This window comes from Protopterus annectens, chromosome 3.part0, assembly GCF_019279795.1.
Source record: "Protopterus annectens isolate FY-2018-M chromosome 3.part0, PAN1.0, whole genome shotgun sequence".
In the NCBI taxonomy this organism is placed as follows: Eukaryota; Metazoa; Chordata; order Ceratodontiformes; family Protopteridae; genus Protopterus; species Protopterus annectens.
This window is the reverse complement of record NC_056731.1, coordinates 1,120,395,548-1,120,418,615: the sequence shown is the minus strand read 5'-3', so window position 1 is coordinate 1,120,418,615 and position 23,068 is coordinate 1,120,395,548. Positions and strand designations below refer to the sequence as shown.

The 23,068-nt window shown below is 41.9% G+C and overlaps 1 protein-coding gene across 1 annotated transcript in view; it reads left to right on the top strand.

Moving 5' to 3' along the window:
• TTC39C (tetratricopeptide repeat domain 39C) overlaps nt 1-23,068 on the top strand; it is a 1,361,526-nt gene that overhangs the window by 1,086,675 nt on the left and 251,783 nt on the right. The window lies entirely within an intron of this gene.

Genomic DNA, 23,068 nt, shown 5'->3' with positions numbered 1-23,068 from the left:
TGCCTCTTCTTTATCTAGAATCCCAATTCACCCTCACTTTAACAGAACCTGGAATACCCTACATACCTTCTTTCTCATAGTTATCCTTTAGATTAACTTTTGTCTCACTATTTTTTTTTTACTCAGATCATTTTTATTTTAGATATGAAATAAACAACAAATGAATACTTAATACAATGCCCTATCATATTACTTAATAAATTAACTATATACAAATTTACATACAGCCTGACATATGAAAAATGAATGATAAAAAGTTATACAGAAGTAGATAAATTGATCTTAAGAAATAATTATTTCAAGAGGAGGTTAGATCCATTTGAAAGTGTCAATCAATGTTAAAACTTTTTTCCAAGGATTATTATATAATGGCATAGGAAACATTCTTAATTCCTTGCTTTTAACTTCTATTAAGACTGTCCTCTTCAATAAACACAGAAAATCTTCTCTTCTAGGTACTGTGGTAGAATTCCATCTCTTTGTAGCTAGTATTGTCCCAAGTAAATAGAGGTTAGTTCTATTTAAAACAAAACCTTCAGTCATATTCAGTAATATTAATTATTGGATGCTCCTTTACAGCATGATACCTTGTTTGGTGTTAAGGCAGAAGAGGTGTTAAAGAAAATGGGGATAAAGCTAAGTTTATGCAAACAGTCAAAGATTTCTTACAGTTACAGCCACCTCGATTTAGCAGAAACTGACCTACAAAGAATGGGTCCTTTCCAGTGTCAGACAGGCCACAGAGAGGCAGATACAGATGCCCAAGAGGCAGATCTCAACCCCAAGGCTCTTACAGACAACGACAGTGTGGTACCTCAACCCCAAAAGGAGGTGAAGACAAGTCTCAACCTTACAGGAAACAGTCCCAATTACTTCCCCCTTCGTATGCCAAGCACTTCCCTTTTGGCAGCTCTCTTAGGGGGGAAACTAGCACTTTTTTCTCAGAATTGGCAAACAATCACCCAAGACAAATGGGTTCTGAATATTGTGTCTCAAGAATACAGGTTCCACTTTCACACTTTACCAAGGCTAAAGGGAATGCCATACCTGCCACAAAATCAATGGGCAGAGGCTCAAAAACAAATTTCAGCCCTCATGGACATGAGAACTATTCAAAAAGTACCACAGCAGGAACAAGGACAAGGATTTTACTCAAGACTCTTCCTGGTCCCCAGAAAGGACAAAGCGTGGAGACCCATACTAGACCTTTCAACTCTAAATACTTACTTGGATGTTCCGAAATTCAAAATGTTGACACTGCAGCAGCTTCTTCCCATGCTGGGCAAGAAGGCTTGGCTTGTTACTCTGGACCTCAAAGAGGCATACCTGCATGTCCCTATCAGACAAGATTGCAGAAGATACCTCAGATTCAAAGCGGGTACAATGCACTACCAATTCTCTGCACTGCCCTTTGGCTTATCTACTGCGCCCAGGGTCTTTACAAAGTGCCTGGCACCAGTGATTGCATTTTGCAGACAAAAAGGATTTCAAATATATCCATACCTGAACGACTGTCTCATTCAAGCAGAGAAAAGGGACATTCTTCTAAAGCATCTGGCGTTTGTAAAAAGGCTGCTAATTTCTCTAGGGTACACAGTAAACGAAAAGAAGTCAAAACTAGTGCCCTCACAACAGATAATATTCCTGGGTGCCAGCTTGGATACAACGGCCCAGATGGCTTATCACATGCCAGACACAAGGACAACTGACTCAATATTTTCAATTGCTGGCAAAAAAGTCCCATCTCTCTGCAAGAAAAATTCTGCAGGCCCTGGGATTCATGGCATCCTGCATACTACTAATTCCATATGCCAGACTGCATATGAGGAAATTACAATGGTACCTAAAAAGTGTTTGGACTCAACACTCTCACAGTTTAGAAACAGTAATACCAATAATTCCCTGCCTACAACAGGAGTTTCGATGGTAGGCACAGGCATGTCACCTCAACAGGGGTCAGCCTTTCACTCTACCCACAGCCAGGCAGACTAACAACAGATGCTTCAGATTACGCCTGGGGAGCACACATGGCAGGAAAATGTATTCAGGGCAAGTGGACCACAGACCAAATGCATCTTCACATCAATCAAAAAGTGATGTTGGCTGTTCAAAATGTCCTAACAGCTTTCAAGGACCTTCTGCATCCAGGACAATTATTATTAAAGACAGACAACACCACAGTAATGTGGTACATAAAAAAGCAAAGGGGGCACTCATTCTTATCCCCTATGCAGGCAAGCCATGACCTTGTGGAACACAGCTCTGACTTATCAAGTACATCTGCAAGCACAATTCCTGCCAGGAAAGAAAAATACTCTGGCAGACGATCTCAACAGAAGTATCATGGACCCTCACAAATGGAAATTAAATCCACAAATCTTCAGCATGGTAATACAAAAATGGGGGTGCCCAGATAGATCTTTTTGCCTCCCCACTGAATTGCCAACTACAAATATTCTGCACAAGGACTTACCACACACAAGCATGGAAAGTGGATGCTCTTTCGTTCAGCTGGAAAAACCTAAAAGATTATGCCTTCCTACCACTGCCTCTCCTTTCAAAGGTACTCCTAAAAGCCAGACAAGAAAAACCACAGATGATCCTGATTGCTCCAGACTGGCCACGCCAACACTGGTACCCAATCTTAATGAACTTAGCTCAAGGCCCACCATGGATTTTGCCTCAAATTTCACACCTTCTGACACAACAAAACAATCAGATCCTGCACAGTCAGCTCAAAACCCTAATCCTGGCTGCATGGCAGATTCATTAGTCAAACAGGCAACGCCTCTCTCTAAAGTTGTTATGGATATCATCTTGGAGGCCAGGAGGCCTAGCACCAGGAAATCTTACTCATAAAAATGGAAGAGATTCTGTGCCTATAACCAGGCTCAAAGCCTTGACCCTCTTGTCCCAAACATTCCTCAGATTTTACAATACTTAACTGAGATGCTGAACAAAGGCCTATCCTTCTCATCAATTAAGATCCATGCCTCTGCCATTTCAGCTCATTACAACACGGATCCTCCTTTATTCTCTCATCCCTTGGTAAAGCAGTACCTCAGCAGGGCTAAAAACATAAGACCGCCCCAGAGAGCACCAACACCAACGTGGGACCTCAATTTTGTTTTGGAAAAACTGACCTTGCCACCTTTTGAGCCAGCCAATACAGCCGATCTAAAATTTTTATCATGGAAAACAGCTTTGCTCCTGGCAGTAACTTCAGCACGAAGAGTCTCAGAGATACAGGCATTAATGGCAGTGGAACCTTTTATAATATTTCATCAAGACAGGGTTTCTTTAAAGACAAACCCTACCTTCATGCCAAAGGTGGTATCTAGTGTGGCTCTTAACCAAACCATCCATTTGCCAACTTTCTGTCCAAACCCCCAGAATAAAGCGAAGAAACTTCTGCACTCTTTGGACATACACAGGCAGCTACGCTTCTACTTGGACAAAACAAAAGCTTTCAAGAAAACTGGGCAACTGTTTGTAGCATATGCTGCAGGATCACAGGGCAAGGCTATCTCAAAGCAGACTATTTCCAAATGGATAGGACACTGTATTCGTTACTGCTACACACAGCATGGAAAATCAGTCCCTAATAACATTAGGCCACATTCTACCAGAGCAACAGCCACTTCAACAGCCTTTCTCAGAGGAGTACCAACCAAGGAAATTTTGGAGGCTGCAACTTGGAGTTCAGTGCACACCTTTACTAAGCATTACCACTTGCCTCTTTACTCTAAATCCAGAGCAGGATTTGCCACTGCAGTTCTGCAGGGCCTCATAGCCAATCCTAACTCTTTATAGACCAGCCACCCAACCTTAGCTTTGGGATTCTACCCAAGTGTAATGACTGCAGCAGTGTAACATGATGAACATTGTACAGTTTTGTACCTACCATAAATTTAGATGTTCGAGTGTTCACACTGCTGCAGTCCAGGTTACCCTCCCTCCATCCCCTCTGTCCTAGCTGGACTTATCAATACCTTTCTATCCTATACAACCTTTGTGGTGTATTTGCTTGTAACTGAAGGTATTGTTTTTATTTTTTATGGATGTTTTATTTGCAATATGTATTGCCTACCTACTTGGGGCCACCTGACATCTGGGGTAAGAAAAACTGAAGAAAATGGCATCGGATGCATCTTATATACCCCTGGCGCACTGACGTCAGGGAAGAAGCGACAGCAACCGACGCCGGACCAAGACTTTGGAACTCTGGCCGACTATGGACCGCCTGACGGCAGGATAACCCAAGTGTAATGACTGTAGCAGTGTGAACACTCGAACATCTACATTTATGGTAGGTACAAAACTGTACTTTCTGAAGTATTAACCATTCATGAGAATTTAATTCATAAGTTGACATCATATATTGTATATCTAATACTTGTTGATTTTTTATACAATGCAACCAATAAATTTATTTTTTCTGTTCCCAAGAGATGAATATGTCCCTATGAATTCTATCTGGAAAGTTTTTAGTAATACTGAAGGGAATTAGTGTTGTGAACCAGAGCTTTAAATCCATATTCATATTTATAAATTTCCTAAAATGATCAAATAAATGATTTATTAGATTTGACCTAGTTAGTTTAGTTATATTATATTGCAAATTTAAAGTCAATGCATGCCATAATATATAATCTTTATCCTTAGTAATAGTATTTTTAAGTAATTTGTTTTCATTTATTATTATAGTTGTATGTAGCATTTTCCAGTTGGAGATATAACTAGGACTAATCCAATCCATTCTGTCACTGTTTTAAGTAGAGTAGCTCTTATATATGATTCAGTGTCCGGAAAATGTATTCCTCCCTGATCCCATTGTCTAATATGATGGGCATATGCAATTTTATTTCTTTTAGGATACCATAAGAACCTTAGGAGTATTGCTGTTATTTTCTTAAGATAGGTTTTCTCAGGAATTAACAAAGTAACTTGTACTACATACAAAATTTTGGGAAGAAGAACCATTTTAATCAGCTGTAGTCTGTCTTCAAAAACTATGAATAGGTTATTATATTTGAACACTAGAGAATCTGTTGTATCCATGACATTTTTATAGTTAATATTCATTATATCTTGTGTAGTCTCACACAAAATTATCCCCAGGTATTTTAAAGTTGCTACTGTTCACCTATGATATGATTCTTGTCTATTTGTAAATCATTCTTCTTATTTAGTAATAAATATTTAGATTTTTGGTTATTAAAACTAAGACCTGAGATCTTACGAAATTTCTGTATCAAAATATTTAGTTCATCTAAGACTTATTTAGAATTCAATAGTGTAAGAAGTATATCGTCAGCGAAGAGCATGATCTTAGAATTATATTGTCCAAATATATTTATTCCCTTTATCTTCGGATTATTTCGTATTAATATAGCCAATAGCTCTGTAGCCAATGCAAATAAGATGGGTGACATAGGGCAACCCTGTTTAGTACCGCTTGTAATTTGTATAGCCTCTGAGGTGAAGGGTCCTATTTTTATATAAGCCAAGTTGTTTTCATAAACCATTTTAATGAATGTTATAAAGGAGGGAGGAAAGGCATATGCTTCAAGAATTTTAATTAAATAATCCCAGTTTAGAGAATCAAATGTTTTTTCAATATCCAGACCAGTTATCAAGGCTTCTGTATTTTCTTTGTTTAAATAATCAATTAATGTCAATATTCTTTTCACGTTGTCATGTGTGTGACTATTTTGAATAAATCTAGTTTGATCATTGTTGAATATTTCATTCATTTGGTTTTTCATTCTATTTACCAGGATAGATATAAATATTTTATAGTCATTATTTAACAATGAAATTGCCCTGTATGAACTACAATGACGAGCTTCTTTATTTTCTTTTAAAATGGGTATGATTAAAGAGCATCTCCATGAAGGAGGAATTATTGCATGGGTTTGAATTTCAATTAGTGTTTTATGTAGTAATGAGGTTATATTTTTGGGAAAGTATTTGTAAATTACTGAGATTAAACCCTCCATTCCAGGAGAGTTATCAGATTTACTTTCTTTGATTTTATCAGTAACTTCTTTGTGTGTAATGGGTTTTTGTAAATTCCTTTGTAATCTTTCAGGGATTGGTTTAATATTAGAAATCATATTTTCTATGTTAAAATGGTCTGTTGTAATATTCTTACTTTTATAATGATTTCTATGACACTTAAAAGCATCTAGTATATCTCCTATTTCCGAAACTTTCTTACCTTTTTCTTCATGTAAGATATTAATAATAGAGTTAGCTTTAGATGGCATTTTAACTTTAACAGATACATTATGTAAATATTTTGAGGAAGTATCATAAGAATTTATCTTTAACATTTCCATGGCTAAATTAGTTTTATGATTTGATATTTTGTTATTATCTTTTATTTAATTCTTCTATTTTCTTCTTGTTTTCACTCAAATTAATGGACTTTTGGGATTTATATAATGAGTTTTCTTTGTAGTTCTGATTCCCATTCCTTGATTCTGTTTTTTATACCAACCAATCAATTTCCCATAAATGTAAGCTTTAAGTGAATCCCAAACCATTACTATATTCACTTCTGAGTTGTAGTTTATATCTATAAAGACATTAAGTTCATTCACTAACCACTGCTTAAATTCTTTTATTTTTGTAATGTACGCAGGAATTCTAGATATAAATGTTAGTGGTTTAAAATCTATTTGCATTTTTAGAACTAATGAATTGTGATCTGATAGGGGACATGGTATTATTGAGAAAGAAGTCATTTTTGTTTGAAGATCTTGAGAAATGTATATTTTATCTATTCTGGTTTGAGTACCAAATCTATAGTCTTGGTGAGAGAATAATAATTAGTTGTTATCTATAACATTAAAGGTATCTATCAAGTTTAAAGATTTGGGCCATCTTTTTAATAGTTTTGCAGTAGCTGTTAAACATGGAGATTTTTTATTAGTAGTTTCAGAAGTATTGGTAATACAATTAAAATCTCCTCCTACCACTAGATTGCCTTTAGATATGTATAATTTGATCTAGATGTTGAACAAGAAAAAACAGCCACAAGGTACCAAAATGAGACCAATAACCAAATCCAAGGTACCAATAGACCAGAAGCCAGCCAGAAGCTTTTTAAAACCAATTTAATATGTGCACAAAACACACAGTAAACACACAAATGCAGGCAATTAAATACAGCGTTTTCACTTCAAACACTTCATCAGATGTGGTTCTGAGGTAAATTGACAGGTTAAATATCTTGCTAGTGAACAGATTGACCAATAAAAGCATTCAATAAAATGACTCATAAATACTCATAAATATTAATGAATAAATAAGAGTTAAAATCGAAACCAATATAATAGGCACTTTAAACCTATAAAAACCTGTATAAAACAAACTGATTAAAAATTATTACATATTTAATTCAAGTGAGGACCATTTTGAACAGAATTATAACATTAAGTTAAAGAAAGGAAGGTTAAAAGCTCCATAAGAAATAAATTTCACCAGTTTAGAAATGAATGTAAAACAATACTTTGGTCAATGGGCATGTTGGTGAAGGGAACAGAGTGGATGAGGAAGTGATGGGCAGGTATGGTGTTAAGGAGAGGAATGCAGAAGGTCAGATGGTAGTGAATTTTGTGAAAAAGATGGACATGGCTGTGGTGAATACGTAATGTTAAGTTGTCAATCTCGCCTTCATTCTTGCTGGATGGGGTTCGGAGCCGATCCTCGGCTCCGACTCGGCACTTGCTAAGCTCGAGAGTCACTTTTACCAGCTTGAGGCAGCCCCATATCCCATGATGCAAGGTGGTAAATACCCAGATCTCGTTTGCCGCTTCGCTGATGAGGTACTCCTTTTGCCAGCTCTTGGTAAGTAATTTGTCATACAAATTTTAGTCACCCCATTCCTAAATTTCTCTCGTATATTAGTTTATATTAGTTTATTTGATACTTTTAGATAGTTGTAGGGTCTCTAGCTCTAGTTTACTTTTTCCCTAGTTTTTATTTAGTTGGGCCTTAAATCCCCTCCCATCCCTTCCTGTCAGGGTGTGTGTGTGGGTTTATTTTTTCCCCAGTTTAAATTAAATTTCTGAATCTGGGACTGTGTGTGAGTAGTGTGTTGTGTGTGTGCTCACTATGTCCAAAGAACAGAGGGTCTCAGGCTTCAAGAAGTGTGACTCGTGCTGTCAGAATTTGTCTCTGACAGACGGTCACACTTCTTGTATCTATTGCCTGGGACCTCTCCACCTGCAGGACTCCTGTGCTATTTGTCACTCTTTCAGCCAGAGAGTCCTGCAGGAAAGGAGAAATAAATTAATTTTAAGAGGACTACTTAAACCGGAGGGCTTCCCGGCCAAGTCTGCTTCGGGCAAGCCCTCTAAGACCTCCAAGGCCCAGGCTTCTGCTTCTAAGCCTTCGGCCCTGGCTCCGACTCCTTTGAGTCGAGATCGCTCCGCTGGAGCCGATCTTATTTTGTCTAAATCTTCGCACCGATGGCTATCGGTGCCGATACTAACTGCCACATTGGTGTCGGCTCCGACCGCTCTGACCACCATGTGTCTAAGGCTGTATCGGTGGCCGCGGCCGATACCATTGTTTCCTTGCCTGTATTGGCTCTGGCCGGAGCCGATACATCTTTGACCAGGCTTGGAGCCGATAAGTTGTCGGCTCCGTCTGGAACCGAGGGTTCTTCGGCTCCGATGGTTCCGTCGAGGAAGCGTTCCAGGTCTCCCTCTTTGGAGCCGATACTGTCAGCTCCAACCTCTCCTCTTCTTTCGGAGCGGAGCCATCGGAGCCGATCATCTAGGTCTTCCAGGCTCTCAGACCACGATTTGGAGAGAGTGGTAAGCAGATTGTTAAAATCACAGGCACTAGCCCAAATGCTTCATAGTCCATCTCAACAGATGACTACTAGTCCACACCCTCTTCAAGTTCCTCCTTCGACTCTCCTCCAGAGCTCGGAGCCAGAGTCTATTGGTATAGTCACTGCTACGGCTGCGGGCAGATACCACCCCTTCTGCTCCTTCAGCTTCTACTCTTATCTCCTCCTCGAGACCTTCCTTGAGGGATCCGTGGTCAGGCTTCCCTGGTTTGCTCCGAGGGGTGAGTGGCATCAGACCCTTGTCCGACCCGCTCTTCCCCTCGGGCTTGACCTTGGTGAGCTCGGCTCCGACATCTGCCTCGAGCCTTCCCTTCGGTGGGCCCGAGCCCCTGTTTCTTCGAGCGGGTCTCCGATCTCCCTGGGAGGGGAGCCTTCGAGGTGATGAGGAGTGTGCTGGCCCCTGGGCTCAGTCAGCAGTCTATCCCCTTAGCTCCTCCCTCTTTGGTGCCTGTAGATGTCTCTTCCCACTCTCTTGCTCCCAGACCGAGAGATCCACCGCCTCAGGTTTCCCCACTGGGAAGAACCCCCCCCCCTTCTGAGGATTCTCCTGATCCGTCAGGAGATCCTCCACGTAAGAGGACCTGTAAGAGGAAGCACCTAGACTCCCCTGAGTCTGCAACTTCAGATACCGACTTAGATGAGTCGGAGGGGTCCCCAAGATCCCCCTCTGAGGATGTCTCTTTTTCAGACATCCTAGAACTCCTAAAACAGAGGGGAAACTGGCCCTCCATTAATCCCTCCGAGGATGAGTCGGTATACCTAGAGGCGTTTGGATCTCGACCCTCCACCTCCTGGGTGTCTCTGCCTTTTGACCCCCTCATGGAGGTGATAGCTCGGAAGGCGTGGGCATCTCCTGATTCCATGGAACCAGTTCCCAGGAGGCCTTCTAAATTTATTACAGCCCCTTCCGAGAAATTATTTCTTACAAAAGGTGTCCCTGTTGATGCCATGGTGGTGGCGGCCGCCACCAAAAAGGAACTTGCAGATCTTTCCGTACCAGTCCATCCTCCTAACAAGGATTCTAGGACCATGGACAGGTATGGTAAGCGGATGTTTTCCTCAGCTTACCTTTGCCATGCGTTCGCTGAACTATTTATGTCACTTCACCAGACTTCAAAGGGACATCCTTAAAGAATTAGGTGAAGTAGTACAGGATCCTACAGCTGCAGGGGCTCAGGACAAGATTGCTTCTCAGCTAGGAATCCTTAACTCCATAACCAACTCCTCCATGCGGCTAATTTCGTATGCAGCAGATGGAGCGAGTAGAGCTGCAAGAACAGGAGTGGCTCTTAGACGTCAGTCCTGGATGCGGCTCTGTAATTTTGCAGATCCCTTTAAGGCGTCCTTCACAAACTCTCCCTTCGATGGATCAACATTGTTTGGTCCTCAGGTGAAGGATACTTTGACCAGGTGTGAGCAAGACGGCAAGACTCTTTCTGCCGTAGGAGTCTGTTTTTCTACCCCTTCTAGGCCTTACCCTAAAGGACAGAAGGGGGGAAAGATGTGGTTCCGTAAATCTCAGGGAGTCACGCCGGACACACGTGGTCAGTTTACCCCTAGAGGCAGAGGGGTAATAATAATAGACGCCCTAGGGGCAGAGGGGTCCAGAACCAGGGCAGCAGAGAGCCTCTCTCTGACAAGCCCTTCCAGCATCCCTGAGGTGTTGCCCGACTGTCCATCCTTGGAGGCAGTCGGGGGAAGATTATCGCTATACCCAGAAGCCTGGCTTTCCCTTTCACAAGACAAATGGGTACAGTCGATCATATCCGAGGGTTACAAGATTCCTTTCGAGGAAAGTCCCTTCACTCACAAAAATTCCCTTCCAGATGTTCCACCCGGTCTAAGGGAAATCGCAAAATTAGAAGTATCAAAGCTTCTACAAAAAAGGGCCATTCAGCCAGTTCCAACAGACCATTCAGAGCCCGGAATCTACTCAAGGTTCTTTTGGTTCCCAAAAGACGGGAGATTGGAGACCAATATTGGACCTCAGCAGACTCAACAAGTCTGTGAAAAAGACAAGATTTTGGATGGTCACACTTCAATCGATTTTGCCCTTCTTAGGCAAAGACAACTGGATGTGCTCAATAGACCTTCAGGATGCGTACTATCACATAAAAATCCACAGACGCCCAGAAGATTTCTCCGCTTCGGCTGGGGTCCAGTCATTTTCAATTCAGAGCCCTGCCCTTTGGTCTCACTACAGCCCCCAGAGTGTTCACCAAATGCATGGCAGTGGTCACGGCTCACCTGAGACGTCAAGGATTCCAGGTGTTTCCGTATCTCGACGACTGGCTCCTCTCAGCCACCACCAGGCATCAACTTCTCCAAGCCAGAGATTACACCTAAATCTCTGCAATCAATTAGAATTTCGATCAACTACTTAAAAATCCTCCTTATTGCCCTGCCAGTCTATTACTTTTATAGGCGCAAATTTAGACACTGTTCGGATGTCAGCAAACCTCACGAGCCAGAGAATCCTAGATATCCAAAACCATGTGCGGATCATCCTTGCCAGCAAAAAGGTGCAAGACAGACTGGTCCTAAAAGTATTGGGCCTCATGGCAGCTGCCATTACTCTCCTTCCTTTGGCCCGTTTTTACATGCGTCTCCTTCAATGGATGTTGTTCATCCAATGGTCCTTCCAACAGCTTCCCATGCGTCACCAGATTCTGGTGACACAAACTTGCAAAAACCACCTATCCTGGTGGATTTCTTCTCCCCATGTCCATCAGGGCAGACCCTTTGTTTCCCCGGCCCCGGTAGCCACAGTCACAACGGACGCCTCCCTGATCGGGTGGGGGGGTCATTATCAGGGCAGGATGGTTCATGGGACGTGGCAACCGTTCAAATACCACCTGCACATAAATGTCCTAGAGATGAGAGCAGTGCTTTTAACATTGCAAGCCCTCAACGACTTTCTTCCCTTGGGAACGATTGCAGTTCACACGGACAACATGTCCGTAGTGTGGTACATCAACAAGCAGGGCGGAACCAAGTCCTACCCTTTGTGTCGAGAGGCTCTCAGACTTTGGCAATGGGCGATCTCCTCTCATTGGTTTCTGGTAGCAACGCATATCCCTGGGAAAACCAACATTTTAGCGGACAGATTGAGCAGAGCTATACTCATGCCTCACGAGTGGTCTCTCAAGCAATCTATAGTGGAGGAGATTTTTCAGAAGTGGGGCCTCCCATGTTGCGATCTTTTTGCTACTCCCCAAAACAGCAAATGCCCAGCCTTCTTCTCTCTCTTCCCACTTCCGGGCTATCCCCCCAGAGACGCTCTTACCCAAGATTGGCCCCAGGGACTTCTTTATGCCTTTCCTCCCTTTCCGTTGATACCACAGGTACTCCAGAAAGCTACCGTTTTGAGAGCCAAAATGATTCTCATTGCCCCATATTGGCCTCGACAAATTTGGTTTCCGTTCCTTCATCGTCATCTTTTGGTGCAGCCGTGGCATCTGGACCCAGTACCAGATCTTCTGATCCACCAATCGGGTCAGCTGCACCGGTCCATTCTTTCTCTCAACCTCACAGCTTGGTTGCTCCACTTCCTTCCTTAGCCAGGCTTCCTATGATCTCTAACCCTGTTAGGGATATCATAGTGGCATCCCTTAAATCCTCTACTAGAAGGATTTACTCTAGCAAGTGGAAACGTTTCTCCCTTTGGGCGAAATCAAGGAACATAGATCCCTTTACTGCCCCTGTTCATGCAGTTTTGGATTTTCTTGCGGAAATCTTTCACTCGGGTTCTTCATCTTCCACGGTCAAAGTTCAGTTGGCTGCAATCTCGAACTTTCATGTCGGGTTTGCAGATCACAACATTATGTCCCACAAGCTTTGTAGAGCTTTTCTGAAAGGAGTTTTTCTCCTCAAACCTCCTGTCAGGAGTCCTCCTCCTCAATGGGACCTAAATCTAGTGCTAACATCCTTAATTCTTCCTCCTTTTGAGCCAGCTGCTTCATGCTCTCTAAAGTTTCTTTCGTGGAAGACACTCTTCCTTGTCGCTGTTACCTCGGCTAGGAGAGTGTCAGAACTTCATGCCCTCACTGTTCGTCCCCCATATTTGGTCTTCCACAAGGACAGAGTATCCTTGAGAACTAATCCATCCTTTTTGCCCAAGGTTGCTTCAAAACAAATTTAAATCAATCCATTGATCTCCTGTATTTTTCCTAATTATTCCAACAGATCGGAACAAAAATTACATTATCTTGATGTTCACCGCCAACTCAGATATTATTTGGACAGAACAAAACAATTCAGGAAGTCTGATCAGCTCCTTCTTTCTTATGCTGAAAATAAGAAAGGCCTCCCTGTTTCCAAAGTGACCTTGTCTAGATGGCTATCTTCCACCATTTCTGACATTTATCAACTTAGGGGCAAACAGCTGTGCTCAAAACCAAAGGCACATTCCACTAGAGGCCTAGCCACTTCTACAGCCTTTCAGGCTAGGCTACCCTTAGATACTATTTGTGCAGCAGCCACTTGGGCCACTCCTCATACCTTTGTTTCTCATTATAAATTGGATTTGGCCTCCAGGGATAGAGCCAGTTTTGGTTCCATGGTTCTCAAGAGTCTGTTCCATTGAGCCACCCAGGATAGAGGTGCTAGGGACGCGGTCCCATCCAGCAAGAATGAAGGCGAGATTGACAACTTAACATTTAGAAGTTATGTACCTACCATAACGTTCCATGTTAGTTGTCTTCTCTCGCCTTCTTTCTTGCGACCCTCCCTCCTGCCCCCTTGCCTGGACAGACCTTGATCTCCCTTGGCTCTGAAAGATTTTGTTTCTTTGGGCACCAGTTAGTTCTAGTTTAGTTATCTGGTTTCCCCTCATAGCCTTTTTAGGCTATTTGCTCTTCTTTCCTTAGTGGAAAGTTTTTATGCTAGGTAGTTTTCCCTCTAGGTCCAAACGAGATCTGGGTATTTACTTCCTTGCATCATGGGATATGGGGCTGCCTCGAGCTGGTAAAAGTGACTCTCGAGCTTAGCAAGTGCCAAGTCGGAGCCGATGATCGGCTCCAAACCCCATCCAGCAAGAAAGAAGGCGAGAGAAGACAACTAACATGGAACGTTATGGTAGGTACATAACTTCTAATTTTAAGAAGAGGGAGGAGCAAAGGGTGACATACAAGAGTGGAGGAAGATGCACTCAGGTGGATTATATCCTATGCAGGAGGGCCAGTCTGAAGGAGATTGGGACTGTAAAGTGGTGACAGGAGAAAGTGTAGTTAGGCAGCATAGAATGGTGGTCTGTAGGATGATGTTGGTGATCAAGAAGAGGAGGCCAAGTGTGATAACAGTGCCAAGGATCAAATGGTGGAAGTTGAAAAAGGGTGATTGTGAGGTGGAGTTCAGGGAAGAGTTAAACAGGCACTGGGGGGACAGTGAAGAGTTACCGAATAGCTGGGTAACTACAGCAGAGATGGTAAGGGAGACAGCTAGAAAGGTGCTTGGTGTGACATCTGGACAGAGGAAGAAAAACAAGGAGACCTGGTGGTGGAATGAGGAAGTACAGGAGAGTATACAGAGGATGAGGCTGGCGAAGAAGTGGGATTGTCAGAGAGATGAAGAAAGTAGACAGGAGTATAAGGAGATGAGCATGGCAAAGAGAGAGGTGGCGAAGGCTAGGGATAAGGCATATGGAGAGTTGTATGAAAGGTTGGACACTAAAGAGGGAGAAAAGGACCTGTACCAATTGGCTAGACAGAGGGACCAAGCTGGGAAAGATGTGCAGCAGGTAAGGGTGATAAAGGATAGTGAGGGAAACGTACTCACAAGCGAGGAGAGTGTGTTGAGCAGATGGAAAGAGTACTTTGAGGGGCTGATGAATGAAGAGAATGATAGAGAGAGAGAGAAGGTTGGATGATGTGGGGATAGTGAATCAGGAAGTGAAACAGATTAGCAAGGAGGAAGTATGGACAGCTATGAAGAGGATGAAGAATGGAAAGGCTGTTGGTCCAGATGACATACCAGTGGAAGCATGGAAGTGCTTAGGAGAAATGGCAGTGGAGTTCTTAACCAGATTGTTTACTGAAATCTTGGAAAGTCAGAGGATGCCTGAGGAGTGGAGGAAATGTGTTTTGGTACCTATTTTTAAGAATACGGGTGATGTGCAGAGTTGTAGTAACTACAGAGGGATAAAACTGATCAGTCACAGCTTGAAGTTATGGGAAAGAGTAGTGGAAGCTAGGTTAAGAAGGGAGGTGAGGATTAGCGATCAGCAGTATGCTTTCATGCCTGGAAAGAGCACTACAGATGTAATGTTTGCCCTGAGACTGTTGATGGAGAAATGTAGGGAAGGTCAGAAGGAGTTGCATTGCATCTTTGTGGACTTGGAGAAAGCATATGATAGGGTGTCTAGAGAGGAGTTGTGGTATTGTATGAGGAAGTCAGGAGTGGCAGAGAAGTATGTAAGAGTGGTACAGGATATGTATGAGGGTATTGTGACAGTGGTGAAGTCTGCAGTGGGAGTGACAGATCCGTTTAAGGTGGAGGTGGGATTACATCAGAAATCAGCTTTGAGCCCTTTCTTATTTGCAGTGGTGATGGACAGGTTGACAGATGAGATCAGATAGGAGGTCCCATGGACTATGATGTTTGCACATGACATTGTGATCTGTAGTGAGAGTAGGGACCTGGTTGAGGAGACCCTGGAGAGTGGAGATATGCTCTAGAGAGGAGAGGAATGAAGGTCAGCAGGACTAAGACAGAATATGTGTGTGTGAATGAGAGGGAGGATAGAGGAATGGTGAGGATGCAGGGAGTAGAGTTGGCGAAGGTGGATGAGTTTAAGTACTTGGGATAAACAGTTCAGAGTAATGATGAATGTGGAAGAGAGGTGAAGAAGAGAGTACAGGCAGGGTGGAATGGGTGGAGAAGTGTGTCAAGAGTGATTTGTGACAGACGGGTACCAGTAATAATGAAAGGGAAGGTCTACAAGAGGGTAGTGAGACTAGCTGTGTTGTATAGGTTGGAAACTGTGGCATTGACAAAAAGACAGGAGACAGAGATGGAAGTGGCAGAGTTAAAGATGTTAAGATTTGCACTGGATGTGACAATGATGAACGGGATTATGAATCAGTATATTAGAGGGTCAGCTCAGGTTGGACGGTTTGGAGACATAGTCAGAGAGGTGAGATTGCATTGGTTTGGACATGTGTTGAGGGATGTTGGGAAAAGGATGCTAAGGATGGAGCTGCCAGGTAAGAGGAAAAGAAGAAGGCCTAAGATAAGGTTTATGGACATGGTGAGAGAGGACATGCAGGCGGTTGGTGTGACAGAGCAAGATGCTGAGGACAGGAAGAAATGGAAACGGATGGTCCGCTGTAGTGACCCCTAATGGGAACAGCCGAGAGAGAAGAAGAAGTGGTCAAATTTGAAAATTGCAAGCCGGATACAATGAATACTGTTAAAATCTATTAAAAACATACAAACTTAAAAGCATGCAAAAAAAATGTTTTATTTTATTTTATAACTTTGCTGCCCTTAATTTTAAAAGGTGCAATGGAAGTGCTCTCATTCAAGCCTGGAGGAGAGGTGGCTTGTATTGTTATCTGCCACCAAAGTTCTTTATATTCTATTCTTTCTTCCCATTGTCCCCCTCTAGCTTCTTTCTTAATACCTTCTAAAACAAAAAATGTATAACTAGAATTGACACAGGTTAATGAATGTTTAAAAAGGGCGTTTGTTTACTTTTTGTTCTGTATGTCATAATGATGTTCGTATATCCTTCTTTTTAATTTACGTTTGGTTTTACCTATGTAAAAGGAGTGCCATACCTCACACAACGCTAAATAAGTCCATTTGATTCACAGTTAAAATAGTCATTAGTAGTTAAAATCACATTTCTATTTAAACTTATTTCTTCCTTATTGATTATATATCTGCATTGTGAACACCGTCCACATTTGTAAGTACCCAACTTCTTTCTAATATTTGCCTGTTTTCTATCATTTTCTAATGCATTTTTCAAGTTTTGGGAATCTTTATACACAAATTTCAGTTCCATGTTGGATATGTTTTCCAGGTCCGTGAGACTAACGATTTTTTTCCACTCATCTCTAATGATGTTCCTTACTTATAGCACTGCTAGCATTATATTCCAATACCATTGCTTTACTGTATTCATCCATTTGAGGGGGGTGGGGGTCATTCCTAGTGTTGTCCACAAGTGGTTGTCCAAGGATGGGTTTGTATTTATCACTGCTACCTTCCTGCACCTGTTTTATAACATCTTCCAACAAATCATTTTGGTAACCTCTTGCAGAAAACAATCCTTTAAGAAAGTTACATTCCTTCATAAACTCTTTTGTATCAGAGATCATTTGACATGCCTTACATACTGACCCTTCACAATGTTTTTCCTGTAGTGATAGGGATGTGCACTGTTATAATGCAAGTATGAATTAGTGAATGTGCTTTTCCTATGCACCCTTGAGTTAAACATGTTTTCTTTATAAATTTCAATGTCAAAATATTGTAATCTTTCATTAGAAACATCATAGGTGAACTTAAGAAATGAGGTAGTTTTGTTTAACAAATCAACAAATTCCTGTATTTTGTTCTTATCATCTACCCAAAAGACACAGATGTCCAGGAACCTCCTATAAAAATTCCAACAGTTCTTGTAAATAGAGTCTATAACATATTTTTCCTCCCATTTAGCAAGAATTAGGTTGGCATATGTGGGTGCACATGCTGCGCCCATCGCTACACCTCTAACTTGATGGTACAATTCCTCTTTGAAATAAATGAAATTGTATTTTATAACTAAATCCGTCAAGTTGAGGCAAACCAACCTGTCATTCTGGGACATTTCAACCTCCTCATAGAGGATTTCTTCTAACATCTGCATTCCTTCGACATGGGGTATGCTTGTGAATAGATCAATAACATCAATCGTAATAAAAGTTAACTCTTCCTTAAATAAACCTCCATTGACATACCTTAACAGATCCCAAGAATCTTTTAATATATTTTTTCTTTTCAACCATATATTCTTTAGTTTCAAATCCACAAACTTAGCCAGTGGTGAAGTTTTGGTCCTATCAGCTGAGACAATAGGTCTCAGTGGAGGGTCCATTTCATTTTTGTGTATCTTGGGTATTCCAAAGATCGTTGGGCTCTTAGGTTTGTCCACTTTCAAATAATTGTAGGTGTTAGCATCTATTAAACCCTTCAACAGCATGTCTAGAAGGGCTCTATCTATTCTACTATATGAGATGTTAATTTCATTTCTCGAAACACTTTCATATTTATCTGTATCCATTAAAATTTCATTCATTTTGCCCTTATATATTAGGTTGTCCATCAGTACCATTCCTCTCCCTTTATCCGGTTTCATCACCCTTATAATGTTATTCAGTCTAAGCTCATCCAGTACTGCTCTTTCACTTGTACTAATATTATTTTTATATCTAACTTTTGGGATGGCTTTTCTGATTTCATTTTCTAAGATACGTTCAAATTTTTTTAATTTGGGAATGTAAAGGGGGTTGAATATACTTTTCCTCCTAATTGGTTTGTTGATGTTATTATCCTGAGTGAACAATAAGTTAATTTTCCTAGTGAATAGTTTCACATCAATTAAGGTTTTAGTTAAGTCCCCTTTTCTCAGGGATATAAATTTCAAACCTTTTGATAACAGACTAAAATGTTCACCTTGTAAATCAATCTGACTGAAATTATAAATACTGTAACTGTTTTTTGAAAATTTGAATTTATTAGTTTCATCTTGCCAAATAAGGTCATTTTTTCTTCTTCTAAGACAGGGTGGGGTGTATCAGTACAATCTAATACCTCCCCCTCCCCTGTAAGCTGTATTTTAATTGTCTGCATTTATGTGTTTACTGTGTGTTTTGTGCACATATTAAATTGGTTTTAAAAGGTTTCTGGCTGGCTTCTGGTCTATTGGTACCTTGGATTTGGTTATTGATCTAGATGTTTCTTAACTGTTCCTATCCCAGTACCAGGAAACCATTATAAGTTTACTAATGTCCACAATCTATTATTATACTTCAAGATGACTGTAGATATAAGACCATCATTATCTACATATTTATGTACTACTTCAGGGATTAAGGAATTCTTTCTCCATAAAATTGTTACTCCCCTCTTCTTAGATTTAAATTTAGAGCATGCTAAGTTCATATAATCACTTGGGTCCCATATGAAATTATCATTGTTTTTGAAGTGGGTTTCCTGTAGAAGAATTATTTGGGCTCTGTTTAACTTTAGGTATTTTAATAAGTTAGATCTGTTACTTGGACTATTTAGGCCATTAATGATTAAAGATAATAAAGAAAGTTCCATATCAAATTATTCTGAAGAAGTGATTGTAGTACCATTGTCTTTACCTGGACCATCCCCTCCTCTAATAGTAAAATTATTAATTTGTAAATATTCATCAATCCCAGTAAAGCCATGTTATCACTAAACTAATCAACATGTTTAAGTCAGGCTTGAAAAAACTAATTAATGTCCTAAAAACTAAAGTAAATAATGAAATTAAACTAGTTTGAACATTAATCCCTACCCACCATGGAATGAAATACATTCCTAGTCCAACAGATAGATACATCTGAAGAACTGTCACTCTAGCTTCCATTTTCCATTCACTAGAGCTCCATATATACAATATTAAAGGAGTCTATTCACTACTATTCTTGAGTTTTAAAATGTTCTTTAGCAGAAAGAATTTATGTTATGTAGTCCCATCTCACCGTAAAGTAGTCCTATCTCACCGTAATTCTTGCTGGATGGGTTCAGAGCCGATATTCGGCTCCGACTCGGCAGATACTAAAGCTCGAGAGCTTTTACTAGCTCGAGGCTAGCCCCTATCCCTTGGTGCCTCACGGCAATTCCCCAGATCTCATTTGCCACAAAAGCTTCGAGGTTGTGTCTTACTGGCTCGTTGGCTAAGTAAAACTTTATTTGCTAAATTTAGTCCTTTTTCCTAACTTTTTCTATCCATTTATATATATTTATATATATATACATATATAGTTTTTCTCTCTTGTGTGACTGTTCTTGAGAGTTTCCGACACCTATTCCTCCCCATAGGACTGTACGGCCTGTTTAAGTTAGAGGGCTGTAGTGCCCATTTAAGTTAGAGGCTTTTCCTCCCTGTGTGTAAGTGTTTAAAAAAAAAAAATTATCTTCTTCTTTCTTCCTCACTTCTTGTTTGTAGTTAGTATTTAGTGTTGTATTGCTTGTTGTTTATCTAGCTTCTCTATTCCTGATAGTCGCAATGTCGAAAGATAAGGATAGGGAGCATAAGGATCATCGCCCTTTGGGGTTTAAGAAGTGTGATAGGTGTGCACAGAAAATGTCTCTTACAGTCAGTCACACCAGTTGCGTGTACTGCCTTGGTGAAGCCCATTTGCAGGAACCCTGCAACTTTTGTCACGCATTTAGCACCAGAATTTTAAATGAAAGAAAGAGGAAACTCATTGATAGGGGTCTTATGACCAGTTCCTTCCAGGAACAGCTGGAACTTGGTCAGGCAGCCCCAAAATCCTCTAAAAGAAAATCTTCGGCCCCAGCTTCAGAGCCAAATAAAAGGACCAAAACGTTGGAGCCAAGAAGTTCCAGTTCTGACTCCGCTCCATCCATTTCAGTGCCGTCGGTCTCCTTTGGCTCCGAGGCAACCTTCGGTACTGAAGATTTTACTGGAAATTGAGGTTGTCTCTCCCACCTTGAGATCTCCTATTTTGGAGAGAAGGAGTAGTCCTTCTGTCTCCACCGGATCCTCCAGGACTCTGTCTGATGAGGACATTGAGCAGGTGGTGAAGAGGTTGCTTTCAGATCCAGCTCTGGCAAGAAAATTGACCCCTCCAGACCCAAGGATTTCGGACCTGACCCCCTTACCGATCACTGTTCCTCCTCTGACTGCTTCGCTCTCGGAGCCTATTACTTCAGTTTCTTCTGTCTTGGACCCGTCGGCTTCGGGGATTCAACCTGCTTCCTTGGAGCCAATTACTCTTTCCTTGATGGCTCAGTCTGGAGCCGAGGGATCTGGGTGCCGACGCACTCAAGTCGACTCCAAGGGGGACAGTCATCCTGGGTTCTCATCGTAACCGACCCTCCCTCTCGGAGCCTCGGCTCGACTCAGCTCAGCTCCCACTTCTGCTTCGGAGCTGTTCCCCCTTGCGAGGAGATGACCATCCATCCCCTCAGAGTGGAGGTCTTCTGAGCGAGTGGAGAAGGCTTTCGAAGCTATAGAGAAGGCTTTATCCTCTGCTAAAGCCATACCATTGGAACCTTTGTCCCACCAGCAGCAGGCAGCAACCTATTCCCCCTGGCCACCCCCACAACGTAGGAAGCCAGAGGCCCAAGTAGCCCCCATTGGAGGTGCCCCCTCTTCCGAGACCTTCCCAGATTATCCCACTGGAGAGCTCCCTCGGAAGAGGTTGTGTAAGAGGAAGCATGTCGACTCACCTGAGTCTGTCATGTCAGACAGTGATTTAGAGGAATCAGAAGGGTTCCCTAGATCCCCCTCTGAGGATGTCTCTTTTTCTAACATCCTAGAAATCCTTAGACAGAGGGGCGATTGGAAGACCTCTAACCCTACTGAGGATGAATCAGTGTATCTTGAGGCTTTTGGTTCCCGACCTTCCACCTCCTGGGTGACACCGCCTTATGACTCTTGGGGGTCATATCGCGGAAAGCCTGGACCTCTCCAGATTCAGTGGAGCCCATCCCGAGGAGGCCAGATAAGTTCATGACAGCACCTAAGGACAAGATTTTTATTAGTAAGGGAGTTCCCGTTGATGCTATGGTGGTAGCAGCAGCCACCAAGGAACAGTTATCTGAGACATCTTCTAATATCCATCCTCCTAACAAGGAGTCCAGGACGATGGATAGGTATGGGAAGCATACTTTTTCTTCAGCGGCATTTACACTAAGATCGCTGAATTAGCTTACTCATTTTACTCGTCTTCAAAGGGATCTCATGAAAGAGTTAGGAGACACCCTCCGGGGTTCAGTAGCTCCGGGTTCCATGGATAAGGTTTCTGCACAGCTCTCCACCCTTACTTCCATAGCTAACTCCTCCATGTGGATACTCAACGTGATGGATACTCAACGCTTCCTGATAGCAACACATTTCCCGGGAAAATCCAACGTAATAGCAAACAAACTCAGCTGAGCAATTCTGATGCCTCACGAGTGGTCCCTGAATCCAAAAGTTGCGAAAGAAATCTTTCACAGATGGGGCCAGCCTTGCTGCGACCTATTTGCCACTCACCTGAACACCAAATGCAGCAGCTACTTTGCCCTCATTCCCCATCTGGGGATGTCACCCAGGGATGCTCTAGTCCATGATTGTCCCCCGGGGCTTCTTTTTGCCTTTCCTCTTTTTCCACTCATCCCAATGGTAATACAGAAAGCAACAGTTGAGGAGTTCCTTTATCCTCATTGCTCCTTACTGACCTCGACAAGTTTGGTTTTCCTTCCTGTGGCCCTACCTTTTGGAGGAACCATGGATTCTGGACCCATCTCCAGATCTCCTGATTCATCAGTCAGGACAGTTCCACCCCACCATCCACACCCTCAAACTGACAGCATGACTGCTGCAGTTCCACGAATAGCCAAGTGTATTCCCCTATCCCCTGCAGTCAAACGCATTCTAATTTCATCCCATAAACCTTCCACTCAGAAACTATACTCCAGCAAATGGAAAAGGTTTTCATTTTGGGCTACAAACTAGGGCTTAGATCCATATATGGCTCCTGTAGAATCTATCTTATCCTTCCTAGTGTCAATTTTTCATGAAGGAGTGGCAGCCGCTACAGTTAGAGTTCAGTTAGCTGCCATTTCCAGTTTCCATTTTGGCTTCATGGGAAATCCAATCATGCAGCACTCCTTGTGTAAAACTTTCTTCAAAGGAGTTCTTCAGGCCTCCAGTCAAACAACCATTAGAACCGTGGGACTTAAATTTAGTCCTGTCATCTTTGATGTCTGCACCCTTTGAGCCATCCTCTTCATCAGAACTAAAATTGTTGTCATGGAAAACACTATTCTTAGTAGCCATAACATCTGTTAGGAGAGTCTCAGAATGGCAAGCTCTAACTAATCGACCTCCTTACATTATTTTTCACAAGGATAGATTCTCTCTCAGGACAAACCCTTCCTTTCTTCCCAAGGTATGCTCAGAGCACAATCTGAATACTACTATTGAGCTACCTGTGTTTTTTCCAA